The sequence below is a fragment of the Rutidosis leptorrhynchoides genome, chromosome 4, assembly GCF_046630445.1.
Source record: "Rutidosis leptorrhynchoides isolate AG116_Rl617_1_P2 chromosome 4, CSIRO_AGI_Rlap_v1, whole genome shotgun sequence".
NCBI classification, from domain to species: domain Eukaryota; kingdom Viridiplantae; phylum Streptophyta; class Magnoliopsida; order Asterales; family Asteraceae; genus Rutidosis; species Rutidosis leptorrhynchoides.
The window spans coordinates 274,063,383-274,074,565 of NC_092336.1; positions in this window are offsets into that span (position 1 = coordinate 274,063,383).

Here is an 11,183-nt window from a genome sequence, read left to right on the forward strand (position 1 = left end):
GAAACTTCTAGTTCACTTTAGTAATTTTTGTTTAACATTGAAAACAGTTTCAGCTCACTTAACAACACGAATCTTCGTTTTGACATAACAGAAGTATTACAAAAGCTTTTGACACAAATCTTAAGTCTAACATGCATGATTTTTCACAAGGAATACAATAGTAAACTTTTCATTAACTAAATCACAAAGCATTCAAGTCAGAAAATTTGTATTACGAGCATAACCTAGTCAAAACTTCGATTAAGTATATCTTGAGCATACGATAACGAAATCAAGCAAAATCAAAGTCCAAATTCAATAGTTTTCGATACCTATCCATCTATACACATTACAATATCAGTCCAAAATTCAATTTTATCAGATTATTAAAATACAAATTCATTTTTCATGCAAACAACATCAATCGAGCAATTAAACGATAAATGATAACACAAGACACCATTAATTGAACACTAGACTTGATTACACTATGTAATTGAATAAAAATATGAATTTTAACAATTAGGATTACAAGTTATACCTTGAAAACACAAATTGCTAGTACGTATGTGTAGAGAACGACGATTGGAACAACGTTTATGCTTAAGCTTTCTTCTAATTTCGAATTTTGATGTGTGTGTGTGTGTGGGCTGCATTCGACGAGCAATGTAGTGACCCGAACTTTTCCATGATTATATATTAATTGAAAACTATATTTGCATGATTAAATATTTCCAACATGTTAAGAAATCAAACTTGCTAAGACTTGATTATTTGAAATGAGTTTCATGTAGACAATTGACCACCCAAGTTGACCGGCGATTCACGAACGTTAAAACTTGTAAAACTGACATGACGATATATATATGGATATACATATAGTTAACATGAGATTATGATAAGTAAGCATCTCCATAAGTATATTAATAATGCGTTATATACATAAAAATGAGACTACTAAGTTAAGAAACTCGAAACGATATATATAACGATTATCGTTATTACAACGTCTTACTAAATATATATGTATCATATTAAGATATTGTTACACTATATTTAACATGATAAAATGATAATTATATATATAATTAAGCATGTTAACAATGAACTACATATGTAAAACAAGACTACTAACTTAAGAATTTTGAAACGATGCATATATGTAACGATTATCGTTGTAACGACATTTTAATGTATATATTTCATATTAAGATATATTCATACATCATAATATCTTGATAATGTAATAATTTAACATCTCATTAGATATAATAAACAATGGGTTAACAACATTAAATGAGGTCGTTAACTTAAAGGTTTCAAAACAACACTTACATGTAACGACTAACGATGACTTAACGACTCAGTTAAAATGTATATTCATGTAGTGTATTTAGATGTATTATTACACTTTTGAAAGACTTCAAGACACATATCAAAGTACTTCTACTTAACAAAAATGCTTAAAATTGCATTCTCATTCATTTTCATCAACAATTCTACTAGTATGCAACCGTATTTGTACCCGTACAATACCCAGCTCCTAGACGTATATACTATTGGTATATACACATAATAATTCAGCTCTTAGCAGTCCTAGATAGTTAACAAACATGTGGAACCAACAATTAGACAACTAGCATGACTTATGAACAAGGAAACAAAAACAAGAACTCCTTTTAACCCCACTCACCTTCACCACTCACCACCTACTCCATTTCACTTCCAATTTTCTTCCCAATTCTCTCTCAAAACACAAACACTCTTCCATGAACATCTAAGTTACTATTTTTCCAGAAAAAATCATCAAATACAAGCTTTGGTTATTACCTATAATCATCATAAAAACAAGTACTCAAGAACACATCAAGAACACTTCCAAGTTTACAAGTTTACTTCCAAGTTTCCTAATCCATTCCAATCAATCATCTAAGATCAAGAAACTTTTGTTATTTACAGTAGGTTATCTTTATAAATCAAGGTAATATTCATATTCAAGCTTTGATTAAATTTCTATAACTATAACTATCTTAATTCGAGTAATAATCTTACTTGAACTTGTTTTTGTGTCATGATTCTATTTCAAGAACTTCCAAGCCATCAAAGATCCTTTGAGGCTCAAGTTATTTTTTCATCATTTCCAGTAGGTTTACCTACTAAAATTGAGGTAGTAATGATGTTCATAACATCATTTGATTCATATATGTATAACTATCTTATTCGAAGATTTGAACATGTAATCACTAGAACGTAGTTTAGTTAATTCTAAACTTGTTCGCAAACAAAGTTAATCCTTCTAACTTGACTTTTAAAATTAACTAAACACATGTTCTATATCTATATGATATGCTAACTTAATGATTTAAAACCTGAAAACACGAAAAACACCGTAAAACCGGATATACGCCATCATAGTAACACCACGGGCTGTTTTGGGTTAGTTAATTAAAAACTATGATAAACTTTGATTTAAAAGTTGTTCTTCTGGGAAAATGATTGTTCTTATGAACATGAAACTATATCCAAAAATCATGGTTAAACTCAAAGTGGAAGTATGTTTTTCAAAATGGTGATCTAGACGTCGTTCTTTCGATTGAAATGACTACCTTTACAAAAATAACTTATAATCTGTATTTCTGACTATAAACTTATACTTTTTCTGTTTAGATTCATAAGCTTAAGTTCAATATGAAACCATAGCAACTTGAATCACTCAAAACGGATTTAAAACGAAGAAGTTATGGGTAAAACAAGATTGGATAATTTTTCTTGTTGTAGCTACGTGAAAATTGGTAACAAATCTATATTAATCATATCCTAGCTAACTCATATTGTATTATAGATGTATTCTAATATATTATGTAATCTTGGGATACCATAGACACGAATACAATGTTTTGACATATCATATCGACCCATCTATATATATATATTTCGGAACAACCATAGACACTCTATATACAGTAATGTTGGAGTTAGCTATACAGGGTTGAGGTTGATTCAAAAATATTATATATACTTTAAGTTGTGATCTAGCCTAAGACGTGTATACACTGGGTTGTGGATTGATTCAAGATAATATATATAGATTTATTTCTGTACATCTAACTGTGGACAACTAGTTGTAGGTTACTAACGAGGACATCTGACTTAATAAACTTAAAACAGTAAAACGTATTAAAAATGTTCTAAATATATTTTGAACATAATTTGATATATATGTACATATTTGTTATAGGTTCATGAATCGACCAGTGGCCAAGTGTTACTTCCCGACTTAGTAAAAATCTGTGAAAGTGAGTTATAGTCCCACTTTTAAAATCTAATATTTTGGGATGAGAATACATGCAGTTTTATAAATGTTTTACAAAATAGACACAAGTAAATGAAACAACATTCTATGGCTGGATTATTAAACCGAATATGTCCCTTTTTAGTCTGGTAATCTAAGAATTAGGGAACAGACAACCTAATTGACGCGAATCCTAAAGATAGATCTATTGGGCCCAACGAGCCCCATCCAAAGTACCGGATGCTTTAGTACTTCGAATTCATCATGTCCGAAGGGAGTCTCGAAATGATAGGGGATATTCTATATGCATCTTGTTAAGGTCAGTTACCAGGTGTTCACCATATGAATGATTTTTATCTCTATGTATGGGATGTATATTGAAATATGAAATCTTGTGGTCTATTATTACGATTTGATAAATATATAGGTTAAACCTATAACTCACCAACATTTTTGTTGACGTTTAAAGCATGTTTATTCTCAGGTGATTATTAAGAGCTTCCACTGTTGCATGCTAAAATATGGACAAGATTTGGTGTCAGCATGCTTGTATTATATTGTTTAAAACTGCATTCGAGATTTACTTTGTTGTAACATATTTATATTGTAAACCAATATGTATTGGTAGTGTGTAAGTGTGATATTTTAGATTATCATTTCTGGATAATCTAGGTGGTGACTTTTTAACCTTGTCGATAAAATAAAGGTTATGGTTTGTTTTAAAAACGAATGCAGTCTTTGAAAAACATCTCATATAGAGGTCAAAACCTCGCAACGAAATCAATTAATATGGAACGTTTATAATCAATATGAACGGGACATTTTAGTTAGTATCCGAGCGTTGGTCTTAGAGAACCAGAATTTATGCATTATTGTGTCTTACCGAGTTTGTTAGGATGCATTAGTGAGTCTGAACTTCGACTGTGTTTTTCTTCAAAAAAGATTCCTTAACATTTTTTGTTAGAAACTATATATTATTAACATGTAAATATTATGTGATATATTAATCTCTTAACGTGTTTGATATTGTGTGATAGATGTCTACCTCTAGTATAAATCCCATCGACTCACCTAATAATAATGAAGAGTCGAATATACTTTGGGAAGATTCACAAATTCCCGAAGAGGAACCGGAAGAGGAGGAATCGGAAGAGGAGGAACCGGAAGAGGAAGAACCGGAAGAAGAAGAGGTTCCGGAGGAAGAAATATTGATACCTTCAGTAAATCGATTAAATAAAGAAAATCCTCAACCAACGGACCAAAGTCAAAAATGGTCAATGGTGTTTCCGCCAAGGAAGCAAAATATTGGGAAGATTACCAATTTTCCGATGAATCGGATCCCGATGAGGATTCCGATGATGTTATAGAAATTACCTCGACCCAATTTAATAAAGCAAAATAAAATAATAAGGGAAAAGGTATAAAAATAGAGAAACCTGATTCCAACCCCGATGAACTTTATATGTATCGGCAACGTCCGTATTTCCTAAAATGTAACAATAACCCGGGAACCTCTAAACCACCAGGTTTTTCTAAACCATTGTGGAAAACGACGGCTCGTATTAGAGGAACACTATATATCCCTAGAAAATTAGGAAAACAAACTAAGTCCGAAGAAGAAGAAACCAGTGATTCAGATTAGGTAGTTGTAATCATGTTGTGTATTATATGTATTGTAGTGTGCTTGTACTTTTATGTTCTATGTAAAAATTGCTTGTATTGTTTGTTAATTATTTTTTTCGAATCTAATCTTTGTCTATTTTACAGTATAAAAACAAAATGGACGTTAAGGTTAGGCAACCGAATATTTTAGAAGACCTACCAGAGGATATGATTGAGGAAATCTTGTCTAGAGTCGGTCAGAATTCATCAGCACAATTAGTTATGGCGAAATTAACTTGTCAAACATTTGAAAGACTTTCTAGAAATGCCTTAGTTTATAAAAGGCTTTCCTTTGATAGGTGGGGTATATCGCATTGGGGAGACCGTAAGTTACGCCGTGTTTTCTTTAAAGCGTTAAATGCGGGGAACCCAAATGCAATTTTACGCTACGGGCTAAGAACCTATTTTGACTCAACATATCCCAACATAGGATTTCATGAGTTAGAAAGAGCTTCTAACATGCAACATAAAGAAGCATGTTATACTTACGGGTTAGTGATGTTCGCTTCTCACCAAAGTGAGAAAAAGAACATCGGATTACAAATATTAAATGAAACATTCCCACAGGTGACGGATTTAGTAGTTGGGGTGAGAAACAAGGGTTTTAGATTATTACGAGGCTGTTGGACATTACAAAACCCTCGACCTTTTGACGACATTACAACATGCTGCCTAGCCAATGGTCATAACGGTTACTTTCCACAAGACCAAGGATGAGAAGTCGTCTTAGTAAAACCAGAATGCATGACTTGTTTCTGGACTTATGAATTACGTGTCTTTATTTCTTTTGCTGAACAACTTACGTATTAACTAGAATTGCCTTTATAGCTGCCGAGTAGCAAAGTTATTATGTGCTATATTTCATCCTATATGTATAATAGCGGTATTGTAAGTTTGTAAAATATTGTATAAAAATTTGAACGCGAAATTTTATTATAATCAGTTTTTTCATATAGAATTATAGTAGTTGAATTGTATATTAGTTACTAAGTATGAACTTAACGGGTAGGTACTACCCGAATTAAAACTATAAAACGCTAATATGAAGAAAAAGATTTTATAAATGAGTTCATACTATGCTATGAAATACTATTGACTACTCTTAAAATTCTATATGATTAACTTAATTCTTTTGGGCTATTTTTGAAGGAAATGGCACCGACGACTCGTCAGAATTTGAACATGAGCGAGGAAGATTTCCGTGTTTTCCTTGCAGCAAACATAGCCGCAGTACAGGCTGTGATGCATAATAACAATAACTCTGGATCTAGTAGTGGAACTAATTCCACAAGAAATCATGTAGGATGCTCCTACAAAGAATTCACTGCCTGCAAACCTTTGGAATTTGATGGAACCGAAGGACCAATTGGATTGAAACGGTGGACCGAGAAGGTCGAATTGGTGTTTGCCATAAGTAAGTGTACTGAAGATGACAAAGTTAAGTACGCTACGCATACCTTCACATGTACTGCATTAACGTGGTGGAACACCTATGTTGAACAGGTAGGACAAAATGTTGCTTACTCACTTCCGTAGTCGGCATTCAAGCAATTGATGAATGAGTAGTACCGTCCTAGAAACGAAGTCAATAAGCTCAAGGTAGAACTTTGAGAGTTACGAACACAAGGATTCAACATTACCACATATGAACGACGATTCACAGAGTTGTGCCTATTGTGTCCGGGAGCATTCGAAGATGAAGAAGAGAAGATCAACACGTTTGTAAAAGGGTTACCAGTAAGGATTCAAGAAGATGTGAGTTCACACGAGCCCGCTTCCATACAGAAGGCAAGTCGAATGGCTCATAAACTCATAAATCAGATTGAGGGGAGAATTAAAGAACAGGCGGTCGAAGAAGCCAACACGAAACAACTCAAGAGGAAGTGGGAGGAAAACGGTGACAAGAGTCACCAGTATAACAACAATAACAATTACAACCACAACCGCAACAATAATCGCAACAATAACTGCAATCCTCACAATAACTACAACAAACGTCCCAATAACAACAACAACTACAACAACCGTTTCAACAACAATAACAATCCCAACAACAACCTCAATAACACCAAACAACAGAAAAAACCATGCTTCAGGTGTGCAGAGTACCATCCGAATGCGTTTTGCACAATAGTTTGCACCAAGTGTAAGAGAAGTGGTCATGGCACCGCAAAATGTGAGGTTTACGGACCAAAGAACAACAAAAATAAAGAAACAAATAAGGTCGGAACAAATAATGCCGACGTAGTTTGTTATAAATGTGGAAAATTAGGCCACATTATTAGAAATTGCCCAAACCATGAGAATACTAATGGGCAAGGCCGCGGAAGAGTTTTCAATATTAATGCGGCAGAAGCGCAGGAAGACCCGGAGCTTGTTACGGGTACGTTTCTTATTGACAATACATCTGCTTATGTTTTATTTGATTCGGGTGCAGATAGAAGCTATATGAGTAGAGATTTTTGTGCTAATTAAGTTGTCCACTGACGCCTTTGGATAATAAATTTAAACTCGAATTAGCAAACGGTAAATTAATTACAGTAGATAATATATGTCGGAATCGAGAAATTAAGCTGGTTAGTGAAACATTTAAGATTGATTTGATACCAGTAGAGTTAGGAAGTTTTGATGTGATAATTGGCATGGACTGGTTGAAAAAGGTGAGAGCAGAGATCGTATGTTACAAAAATGCAATTCGCATTGTACGGGAAAAAGGAAAACCCTTAATGGTGTACGGAGAAAGAATAACGCGAAATTAAATCTTATTAGTAGTATGAAGGCACAAAAACTAATAAGAAAAGGTTGTTACGTCATTCTAGCACACATCGAGGAAGTTAAACCTAAAGAAAAGAACATCAGTGATGTTTTCGTCGCAAAAGAATTTCCCGATGTATTTCCGAAAGTATTACCGGGATTACCCCCACATCGATCTGTTGAATTTCAAATAGACCTTGTACCAGGAGCTGCACCAATAGCTCGTGCTTCATACAGACTCGCACCCAGCAAAATGAAAGAATTACAAAGTCAGTTACAAGAACTTTTAGAGCGTGGTTTCATTCGACCAAGCACATCACCATGGGGAGCTCCTGTTTTGTTTGTCAAGAAGAAGGATGGTACATTTAGGTTGTGTATCGACTACCGAGAGTTGAACAAACTTACCATCAAGAACCGTTACACACTACCGAGAATCGACGACTTATTTGATCAACTACAAGACTCGTCGGTTTATTCAAAGATCGATTTACGTTCCGGGTATCATCAAATGCGGGTGAAGGAGGATGATATTCCGAAGACTGCTTTCAGGACGCGTTACGGTCATTACAAGTTTATGGTTATGCCATTTAGGTTGACTAACACACCAGCTGTGTTCATGGACCTCATGACCCGAGTGTGTGGACCATACCTTGACAAGTTTGTCATTATTTTCATCGATGACATACATATTTACTCAAAGAATGATCAAGAGCACGAAGAACATTTGAGAAAAGTGCTAGAGTTGCTGAGGAAAGAAAAACTGTACGCTAAGTTTTCAAAGTGTGCAGTTTGGTTGGAAGAAGTTCAATTCCTCGGTCACATAGTGAACAAAGAAGGTATTCAAGTGGATCCGACAAAGATTGAAACGTTGAAAAGTGGGAAACCCCGAAAACTCCGAAGCATATACGCTAATTTTTAGGACTGGCTAGTTACTACAGAAGGTTCATCCAAGATTTTTTCAAAATAGCAAAACCCTTGACTGCATTAAAGCATAAAGGGAAGAAATTTGAATGGAAGGATGAGCAGGAGAAAGTATTTCAATTGTTGAAGAAAAAGTTAACTACGGGACCTATATTGTCATTGCCTGAAGGGAATGATGATTTTGTAATATATTGTGATGCCTCAAAGCAAGGCCTCGGTTGTGTATTAATGCAACGAATGAAGGTAATTGCTTATGCGTCCAGACAATTGAAGATTCACGAGCAAAATTATACGACTCACGATTTGGAATTGGGCGCCGTTGTTTTTGCATTAAAGACTTGGAGGCACTACTTATATGGGGTCAAAACTATTATATATACCGACCACAAAAGTCTTCAACACATATTTAATCAGAAACAACTGAACATGAGGCAGCGCAGGTGGATTGAATTGTTGAATGATTACGACTTTGAGATTCGTTACCACCCGGGGAAGGCAAATGTGGTAGCCGACGCCTTGAGCAGAAAGGACAGAGAACCCATTCGAGTAAAAGCTATGAATATAATGATTCACAATAACCTTACTACTCAAATAAAGGAGGCGCAACAAGGAGTTTTAAAAGAAGGAAATTTAAAGGATGAAATACCCAAAGGATCGGAGAAGCATCTTAATATTCGGGAAGACGGAACCCGGTATAGGGCTGAAAGAATTTGGGTACCAAAATTTGGAGATATGAGAGAAATGGTACTTAGAGAAGCTCATAAAACCAGATACTCAATACATCCTGGAACGGGGAAGATGTACAAGGATCTCAAGAAACATTTTTGGTGGCCGAGTATGAAAGCAGATGTTGCTAAATATATAGGAGAATGTTTGACGTATTCTAAGGTCAAAGCTGAGCATCAGAAACCATCAGGTCTACTTCAACAACCCAAAATCCCGTAATAGAAATGGAAAAACATTACCATGGATTTCATCACTAAATTGCCAAGGACTGCAAGTGGTTTTGATATTATTTGGGTAATAGTTGATCGTCTCACCAAATCAGCACACTTCCTACCAATAAGAGAAGATGAAAAGATGGAGAAGTTAGCACGACTGTATTTGAAGGAAGTCGTCTCCAGACATGGAATACCAATCTCTATTATTTCTGATAGGGATGACAGATTTATTTTAAGATTCTGGTAGACATTACAGCAAGCATTAGGAACTCGTCTAGACATGAGTACTGCCTATCATCCACAAACTGATGGGCAGAGCAAAAGGACGATACAAACCCTTGAAGACATGCTACGAGCATGTGTTATCAATTTCGAAAACAGTTGGGATCGACACCTACCGTTAGCAGAATTTTCCTACAACAACAGTTATCATTCGAGTATTGAGATGGTGCCATTTGAAGCACTTTATGGTAGAAAGTGCAGGTCTCCGATTTATTAGAGTGAAGTGGGGGATAGACAGATTACGGGTCAGAAGATAATTCAAGAAACTACAGAGAAGATCATCCAAATTCAACAACGATTGAAAACTGCCCAAAGTCGACAAAAGAGCTATGCGGACATTAAAAGAAAAGATATAGAATTTGAGATTGGAGAGATGGTCATGCTTAAGGTTTCACCTTGGAAAGGCGTTAATCGATTTGGTAAACGGGGGAAACTAAATCCAAGGTACATTGGAGCATTCAAGATTATAGATCGTGTCGGACCAGTAGCTTACCGACTTGACTGTGAAGACCCGTCCTAATCCATCCGGACGAAGTCCATATCGATTACAAACGATTCACAACAGTTGATTACATCGCGAGGTAATTGACCTCTATATGATAAATTTTACAAACATTGCATTCGTTTTTAAAAGACAAACTTTCGTTACATCGACAGTTGACAGGCATGTAAAGCATTTCATAATATATCCAAATATAATTGACTTAATAATAATCTTGATGAACTCAACAACTCGAATGCAACATCTTTTGAAATATGTCATGAATGACTCCAAGTAATATCCCTAATATGAGCAAATGCACAGCGGAAGATTTCTTTCGTACCTGAGAATAAACATGCTTTAAAGTGTCAACCAAAAGGTTGGTGAGTTCATTAGTTTATCATAAAGAATCATTTCATAATTTTAATAGACCACAAGATTTCATACTTCCATTTCTCATAATCATACGTCCCATGCATAGAAACAAAAATATCATTCATATGGATTGAACACCTGGTAACCGACATTCACAATATGCATATAAGAATATCCCCATCATTCCGGGATCCTCCTTCGGACATGATATAAATTTCGAAGTACTAAAGCATCCGGTACTTTGGATGGGGCTTGTTGGGCCCGATAGATCTATCTTTAGAGTTCGCGTCAATTAGGGTTTCTGTTCCCTAATTATTAGAATACCAGACTATATAAAAAGGGGCATATTCGATTTCGATCATTCAACCATATAATGTAGTTTCAATCACTTGTGTCCATTTCGTAAAACATTTATAAAAACAGCGCATGCATTCTCAGTCCCAAAAATATATATTGCAAAAGCATTTAAAAAGGGAGTAATGAAACTCACAGTACT